Below are 9,298 nucleotides of genomic sequence, written 5' to 3'. Positions count from 1 at the left end.
GAATAGCCCCAAGCTGGAAACATCTAAATATCCATCAATTGGCTCCTCTGAATAGAGTTGCAAAAATTCTCAACAAAATACTAGCAAGCCAAATCTAGCAACGTATAAGTAAAAAGGACTGTACGCCATGGGATTTATCCCAGAAACGCAAGGCTGGTTTAAAATCTGAAAATCAACTAATGTAATGTATCATATCAGTAGAATGAAGGATAAAAACCACATGATCATCTCAGTAGATGCAGAAAAAACATTTAACAAAATTCCATACCCCTTCATGATTGAAAACACACACACACACACACACACACACACACACACACACTCACACACACTCCTACACTGAAACTAATATAATAACTATACTAGAATTAAAATAAAAAACTTAAAAAGAAACCTCAACAAACCAAGGATAGAAGGGAACTTTCTCAACCTGATAAACGGCATCTATGAAAAATCCACAGCTAGCATCATACTCAATTGTGAAATACTGAATGCTTTCTCTCCTAGATCAGAAACAAGATAAGGAGATCTACTCCCTCTGTTTCTATCCAGCATTATACTGGAGGTTCTAACCAGGGCAATTAGGCAAGAAAATTAAATAAAAATCATGCAGATGGGAAGTAAGAAAAACTAGCTCTATTTGCAGATAACATGATCTTGTATATAGAAAATCCTAAGGAATCCATTAAAAAATATAAAACTAATAAATGAGTTCGGTAAGGTTGTAGGATATAAAATCAACATACAACAACCAGTTGTAATTTTATGTACTAGCAATGAAAAACCCAAAAAATAAATTAAGTAAACAATTTAAATTATAATAGCATCAAAAATAATAAAATAGTTAAGAATAAGGTTAACAAGGGGCGCCTGGGTGGCTCGGTTGGTTAAGCTTTTGACTCTTGGTTTCGGCTCAGGCCATGATCTTGTGGCTTTGTGAGTTCGAGCTCTGCATCAGGCCATGTGCTGGCAGCATGCAGCCAGCTTAGAATTCTCTCTCCATCTCTCTCTGCCTCTTCCCCACTCACGTAAAATGAAATAAAGAATAAGGTTAATAATAAAGAAGGGCAAAACTTATATTCTGGAAACTACGACGCATTGTTGGAAGAAATTAAAGAATACCCAAATAAATGAAAAGACAGCTCAATAGTAAAAATATAAATAACCCAATTAAAAACAGGTCAAAGGCTATGAATAAGCATTTCTCCAAAGAAGATATACAAATGGCCAAAAAGCATATGAAAAGATCTCAGCAACATTAGCCACCCATCAGGGAAATGCAAATCAAAACTGTGAGATATTGATATCAGGGCACCTGGCTGGTTCAGTCAGTAGAGTGTAAGACTCTTGATCTCAGGGTTGTAAGTTCAGGCCCCACATTGGGTGTAGAAATCACTTAAAATAAATATCTTAAAATGACAAGATAATCGCCTTTTATCTACTAGGATGGCGATAATCAGCAAGACAATAAAAAGTGCTGTGGAGGGGCGCCTGGGTGGCTCAGTCGGTTAAGCTGCTGAGTTTGGCTCAGGTCATGATCTCATGGCTCGTGAGTTCAAGCCCCACGTTGGGCTTTGTGCTAACAACTCAGAGCCTGGAGCCCGCTTTGGACTCTGTGTCTCCCTCTTTCTCTGCCCCTCCTTTGTCGTGCTCTGTCTCCCTCTCCTTCAAAAATAAATAAACTCTGGGGCACCTGGGTGGCTCAGTCGGCTGGGCTTCCGACTTGGGCTCAGGTCATGATCTCATGCTTGGTGAGTTCGAGCCCCGTGTCTGGTTCTGGGCTGACAGCTCAGAGCCTGGAACCTGCTTCGGATTCTGTCTCCCTCTCTCTCTGCCCCTCCCTCACTCATGCTTTGTCTCTCTCTCAAAAATAAATAAACATCAAATAAATAAATAGATAAATGAATAAACATTAAAAATTGTTTTTTAAAAGTGCTGTGGAGAACTTGGAGCCCTTGTATACTGCTAGTGGGAATGTGAAATACAACAGCCACTTTGAAAACAGTTTGGCAGTTTCTCAGAAAACTAAACATAGAACTACCATGCAGCCCAAGTAATTTCACTTCTAGGTATACACCCAAGAGAAATGAACACATATGTATGGCCACACAAAAACCACACAAATGTTTGTAGCAGCATTATTTACAATAGCCCAAGAGTGAAACAACCCAAATGTCTCTCCACTGATGAATGGACAAATAAACGATAGTATATCCATATAATGGAATGTATGCAATGAATGAATACATGCAATGAAAAGACATGACATACTGACATGTGCTACAACATGGATGAACCTTGAAAACATGATAAGTGAACGAAACCACACACAAATGGCCACATCTTATATGATTTCATTTATATGAAATGCCCAGAATAGGTAAATCTATAGAGACCGAGGGTAACTTAGTGGTTGCTTAAGACTTTAGAAGAAGGGGAAGGGGGGGTGGTGACTGCTAGTGAGTACAGGGTTTTATTGGGAGGGAGTAATGAAAACACTCTGAAATTTACGTGGTGATGGACATACAACTATGAATATCCTAAAAACCACGGAATTGTATACTTTCAGTAGGTGAATTGTATGGTATATGAGTTATAACTCAATAAAGCTATTATTTTACAAAAGGACATAGGGATCTTATTGGGGGCATGAAAATGTTCTAAAGCTGATTTATGGTAATGGTCATAATTACTTGATAAAATTTCTAGAAATCATTTCATTGTACACCTGAAATAGGTTAAAAAATTTTTTTTTGAGAGAGAGACAGAGAGAGAGCGAGCGAACCCGAGCAGGGAAGAGACAGAGGTTGACAGAATCTTAAACAGTCTTCATGCCCAGCATGGAGCCTGATACAGGGCTCAGTCTCTTAACCACGAGATCATGAACCGAGCCAAAATCAAGAATTGGACATTTAACCAACTGAGTGACCCAGGCACCTCAGGTGAATTTTATATTATGTAAACTATACCTCAATAAAGTTGTTTAAAAAAAATAGTTTCCAGGTAATGCAACCAATGAGAGGCAAGGCTGAAAATGTATGTGAAAGGGAGAAGTCTCTAGAAAATAATAAATTTACCCAAACTGACTCAAAAAGAAATAGAAATCATTAACTAACTTGGATTGATGTTCAAGAGCTTCTGACTCCAAACTGATGCCAGAGCCAGATGGATTTATAGGTAGGTTTTTTTTTTCATTTTTAAAGTTTTTAAATTCATTCATTCATTAATTATTCTGAGAGAGATAGAGTGAGCGGGGGAGGGGCAGAGAGAGAGGGAGAGAGAGAATCCCAAGCAGGTTCCGCACTGTCAGCATGGAGCCCGATGTGGGACTCAAACTCACGAACCATGACCTGAGCCAAAACCAAGAGTCACATGCTTAACCGACTGAGCCACCTAGGCGCACATATGGGCAAGTTTTATTGAACCCTGATCTTGAACCTGTACATATTTCAGAGAACGAGACAAAGGGAAGTCATCCAATTTTTTTTTTTTATAGGCAGGATAACCTAGATCTCCAAACCAGAAAAGGACGATACAAGAAAAGAAAATTGCAGGGGGAATTCTTTTAAACATAGAGACACAAATCCTAAACAAAAATTAGCCAATTAAATAGAGCCTTTAAAAAAAAATAATAGCCGAGTTAGACTGATCCCAGGAGTGCAAACACATTATCTGCACATTTGCTGCAAACCTCCAAGCCGTTCTCATGTGCAGAATGCAAGGTAGAAATGCTACTGGGGTGCCTGGGTGGCTCAGTTGGTTAGGTGTCCAACTTTGGCTCAGGTCATGACTCAGGGTTCCTGAGTTCTCGAGCCCCTGTCAGGCTCTGTGCTGACAGCTCAGAGCCTGGAGCCTGCTACAGATTCTGTGGCTCCCTCTCTCTCTGCCCCTTCCCCCTGACCCTCTCTCAAAAATAAACACACATTAAAAAAAAAAAGAAATGCTACTTTTGGGGGCATCTGGGTGGCTCAGTTGGTTGTCTGATTCTTGATTTCGGCTTAGGGCATGATCCCAGGGTCATGCTATCAAGCCCCACATCAGTCTCTATGTTAAATGTGGAGCCTGCTTGGGATTCTCTCTCTCTCTCCCTCTCTCTCTCTCTCTCTCTCTCTCTCTCTCTCAAATAATAAAAAATTAAGAAATGCTACATTAGGGAAGTTTCCTCAAGAATCTGTTGTTCCTCGTTTATTCACTCAGAAAATATTTGGGTGCCTATTAAGTACTGGTTACTGTTTTGATACGAGTGCGTAACGTAAATGCCTGCCCGCAAAAAAGGAAAGAGAGCAATGTATATGCTCCTCTACATTACTACATTAACCAATTAAAGGAAAAAAACCATGTAACCATCTCCACAGATATGAGAAAAGCACTTGAAAAATTCAACACTCATTTATGATTATTAAAAACCTGATACATGACAAGACCCAGGAGTTACTATATTATAGCAAATATCATATTTAATGGTAAAACCTTAGAAACAAGATACCTACTGTCACTGTTACAAATCAACATCTTCCTGGTGAACCGGGACAAAGCAATAAGACAAGAGGGAGAAAAAAGCCAGGATCTGACTGCCCCCAACCCAATGCAGTCGACTCCTGTGCTGTCCTTAGACGAGGGTCATTTATCAGACATTTACTGAGCATCTACCCTGTGCCAGGGTGGGATCCTAACTACTGTTTCTTGTCAGGAATTGGCTTCTGCTTTCCATGGATGCACACGGCCTGGCAGGTGTGTCTGCAGCACAGCTCTTGAGGCACCTAAAGCATTCTAGATTACAGCAAAGAGAGAAGACCAGACCTCCCTGGGGATTCTAAAGGAGAATTTCTAACAAGGCTCAGCAGTGTGACAATACTATTTTGTTATGTATATTCATACATTTTGTTTGCCTCTTGATGCTTCCATTAATCCTAGGGGAGTAGGATGCAGTGTCCTAGTAAATCTTAATTCACTGGTGTCAGTCTTATGTCAATCTTCAAGTGACCACAGCTACGGGTGACCAGCAGGATGCCCAGTGTATCTGCTGGCCAGTGGGGCTGTGTTGACCCAATCAAAGCACACATCTCTCCTGGTGCATGCATTCGCACGCATGCGCGCGAACACGTGTGCGTGTGCGTGTGTGTGTGCGTGTGCGTTCCTTCAAAGGGATCACTAATCACCAGGCAGGTTATTTTATTTCCAACATGGGGACCACTGCCCTCTGGTGGCCATTCTGCCAAATGCCAAATTTAGGAAAAGTATTACCCTTTTTTGAGACCATTAGGAACCAAGTTTTATTTAATCTTCATAAAACCTTATAGAATAGGTATTATCCCCAGTGAGGCTCAGAGAGGTGAAGTTACTTGCCTGAGGTCACACAGCCAGAAGTGGTGGACAGGCTGTGATGGGTGAGGCAGTTTAGGGGGAGGAAGAGGGGCCCCTCATCTGCTTCACCCTAATCCCAGCCCCGGTGATGGCATGGGGCTGGAATAGGGTCAGCCAAGCTCCTAGGCTCATGATCTTAACCACCTGGTGACCCAGCCTCCTAACGGTCACTATGGGGGTTCCATTCTAACCTTGGATGTTTCCTTTCTGTGTACAATGCTAGATGCTTGTAAAGCAAAGACACAGCCTTTTGCCCATGAAGAACGTGACTTGTGTCCTGCAAATGTAAGTTGTGAAAAGACACCTTGCTCCATGGAGTGCCTGGCTGGCTCAGTTGGTAGAGCATGAGACTCTTGATCTCAGGGTCGTGAGTTCAAACCCCATGTTGGGCATGGAGCCTACTTAAAAAAACAAAACAAAAACCACCTTGCTCCAGGAGCAGCAAAGGAAGCATGGTGTGTGTGTGTGTGTGTGTGTGTGTGTGTGTGTGTTTGGTGTTCTAAGGGAACAGGTCCTGAGGGGAAGCTGGAAGGCAGTGTCCTGGCCACAAGCAGTCTTCTTCCCCGGGCAGTGCATCCCCTGAGACAAGCCAGTCACCCCCAGGCAGGCTCCTTAGAGGTGCTGGGGAAACACTTGCTGGATAAATGACCATAAACTTGCAACAGCTGATCTGCTGTCCGTTGCGACGACACACATGATCGTTATTGCACCGTGTGGTCCTGAGGCGCAGAGGGAAAATGCTCGCGGTGTGAAGGTAATTAGCATTCCGCTGACCAGACATACCCAGCTTGGCTGTTTTAGCTCTTCTCAGTTTGCCAGCATTTTGCATCAGAATTCAAGTCAGCAGTCTTCCCTGAAACTAATACCCAAGTTTCTATTGAGCAGCCACTAGGAAGTCAAAACACAGGGAGAGGGCAATTGGCAGAGGTAGAGCTCTAGGCCATTAAGTCAGCACCAGCAGGGCGCCTGGTGCTGTCCTAAGCCTGGTCCTCTTTACTTCAACCCAGTGGGGCAGGAGGTGGGAAGAATGAATCCTTTCAGAGATGAGAAAGCAGCTCAGAGAGGGCAGGGGATGTATCTAAAGTCACACAGTGAGAGGCAGAGCTGAGATCTGAGTCCAAGTCTAGCCTCACGCCAGCACCTCGACTTCTGTGCCTGTGGTCCTCAAAGAGTGTTCCCCAGACCAGCTGCAGCAGGATCACCTGGGCACTTGTTAGAAATGCAGATTACCAGGCTCCATGCAGAACTACTGAATCCAAAACCGTGATGTTGGACCCAGCAGCCTGTGTCTTAGCAAGCCCTCCAGGTGATTCTGTGTGAATCTCCAGTGTGAGACCCACAGACCATTGCTATAGTGGTCCCTGAGCCTCACCTGCCCGCAGTCAGATGGGGACCAACCGGAGTGGGACAAGCCAAATAACTCCGGTCAAAACATTTTAGGATAGAGCCAGGGGGAGGGAGAGAGTTCTGGGGCTTCTGAAAAGGTTTCATGAAAGAGATGACATTCGAGCCTGGCCACGACGAATGGAAGGACTTTAAGGATTATAAATGGAAGAAACGGGGCACCTGGGCGGCTCAATCAGTTAAGCGTCCGACTTCGGCTCAGGTCATGATCTCACGGTTCGTGGGTCTAAGCCCTGCCTGTGTCGGGCTTTGCGGTGACAGCTCAGAGCCTGGAGCCTGCTTCGGATTCTGTGTCTCCTTCTCTCTCTCTCTGCCCCTCCCCCACTCGTGCTTTTTCTCTCAAAAATGAAGAAACATTAAAAAATTTTTTTAAATAAATAAATAAATGGAAGAAAAAGCCTTTCAGGCAGAGCAGAGGCACGGAGGCCAGAGAGTGCCTGTTCGTAAGTGGGATAGAGGTCAGTTCATGAAAAGCTTTGCAGGCAAGGCTGAAGGGCCTGGCCCTTATCCTGCGGGCAGTGGGGGGCCGTGGTAGGTTTTTGAACAGAGGTACGCTCAGTGCAAAGTTCCAGTGTTTCGCAGCATTTTCCTGCTCACCCACTGTAGCAGGCAAAATAATGGTCCCCGAAGGTGTCCATGTTCTAGTCCCCAGAGCCTGTGATTGTGTTATGTTACACGGCGAGGGGAAATGAAGATTGCAGGCGGAATTGAGGCTGATAATCAGCTGACCTTGAGATGGGGAGCTTGTTCTGGATTATCCAGGTGGGCCCAGTATAATCACAGGGTCCTAATAAGTGACAGAAGGAGGAAAGTCAGAGCCAGAGTGAGTGAGAGATTTCAAGATGTTGCACCGCTGCCTCTGGGGACGGAGGAAGGGGCCACGAGCCAGGAATGCAGGCGGCCTCTAGAAGCTGGAAAGGCAGGGCATCCAATGACCAGAGCCTCCAGAAGGAACCCAGTCTTGCCAACACCTTGATTTTAGCCCAGTGAGACCCATTTGAGGCTCCTGACCTCCAGAGCGATGGGATAAACCTTCAGAAGACTGCAGAAAACTGTCTTCTTTTTTTCAACCAAAGACAATAACATCCGCCACCATTTTCTGAGTGCTTACAGTGCATACTTCACGAACATGTTCCCTTCAATCCTCACAACAGCCCCATGACATAGGCGTTATTATCTCCATTTTCCATGTGGAGAAACTGAGGCTTGCCAGAATGAATAAGGAGTACAGCCAGCACTGAAGCCCAGGCCTGTCTCCAAAGCTTGTACCCACCAGGCTTGAGAGGACTTTAGACCCCGGTGACAGCTTTCACTTGGGGGTGCCTGGAAGGGCTTCAGCCAAAGGTGCTGAGGGCCTTTCCTGGCTGGAGCAGGGGCACACTGTTGGAGGGCCCTGGACCCCGGGACGTCCTCCCCTTCTAATGAGGAACTCGGCAAAGTCAAACTCGAACTTCTCGGCACAAACCCCCTCCCCACTGCCTTGGATCTGCTTTCAACTAGGCCATGGAAGACTGACGCCCAGGTTCACAGCCAGATTGCTTGTGTTTGTCTCCTCGTCCCAGGTAAGTCCCTCACTTCTCTCGGTTTTATTTCCTACTCTGTAAAATGGGGATAATAACAGTACCTACCTTTGAGAGTGTTCTATGTGTTATGGCACGTATGTAACAGACTTAACTCATTACCTATACGAAGCAAGTCTAAACCTCGTTATCACTATTTTCTTTAAAAAAAATTTTTTTTAACGTTTATTTATTTTTTTGGGGACAGAGAGAGACAGAGCATGAACTGGGGAGGGGCAGAGAGAAAGGGAGACACAGAACCAGAAGCAGGCTCCAGGCTCTGAGCCATCAGCCCAGAGCCTGACGCGGGGCTCGAACTCACGGACCGTGAGATCGTGACCTGAGCTGACGTCGGACGCTTAACCAACTGAGCCACCCAGGCGCCCCACGTTATCACTATTTTCATTATCAGTTCATGTCCTGGGAGACCCGCCCCATCCCAAGCCTCCTCAGGCACAGTGGCGGTGATCGACTGTGCAAATGAATTCCCACACATATGCTTCTAATAGGAATATTTTTACATGCTCACAAAATATTTCTTTAGGAGCTTTCAACCTTTTGTGGGTTTGGGGACCCTTTGGGACTCTAATGACAACTACAGACTTTTGTATGTGTATTTAGTCCATACCCTTCTCTGAAAATTGCCCCTGGGTGCACAGGGATAGGTTCCTGCAGCTATGCTTGGACTCTGTGGGTGTTGGTGGGTCCCCACAGCTCGCAGGCAGCCTGGCTCACCCTAACGGGCATCCGGGGCTACTTTATCCAGCTTTCCAGCTGTGCAGGCTGTATACTGCCCCACTCTAAGGGGCGCCATGATGTAGACTACAATTCACAACCCTGGGGTTGTACAACATGGAGTCTTGTGAGCTTCTGATCCAGACTGGGGCTCCCCAACTCTCTCTCTCCCAAGGGAGTTTACGTGTTGAGAGTCTAAGATTAGTCTCTACTGTCAGCTCAAACTGAGGATACGT

General features: G+C 45.0%; 1 non-coding gene across 1 annotated transcript; it reads left to right on the top strand.

Moving 5' to 3' along the window:
- Positions 1–5,683: 5,683 nt before the first annotated feature.
- On the top strand, positions 5,684–5,756 carry TRNAK-CUU (transfer RNA lysine (anticodon CUU)). Its single transcript has one exon. It is a non-coding gene; the product is annotated as a tRNA-Lys (tRNA).
- The last annotated feature ends 3,542 nt before the right edge of the window (positions 5,757–9,298 follow it).

The sequence above is a fragment of the Acinonyx jubatus genome, chromosome C1, assembly GCF_027475565.1.
Source record: "Acinonyx jubatus isolate Ajub_Pintada_27869175 chromosome C1, VMU_Ajub_asm_v1.0, whole genome shotgun sequence".
NCBI classification, from domain to species: Eukaryota; Metazoa; Chordata; class Mammalia; order Carnivora; family Felidae; genus Acinonyx; species Acinonyx jubatus.
The sequence above is the reverse complement of the archived record's forward strand: the minus strand, read 5'-3'. Positions and strand labels throughout refer to the sequence as shown.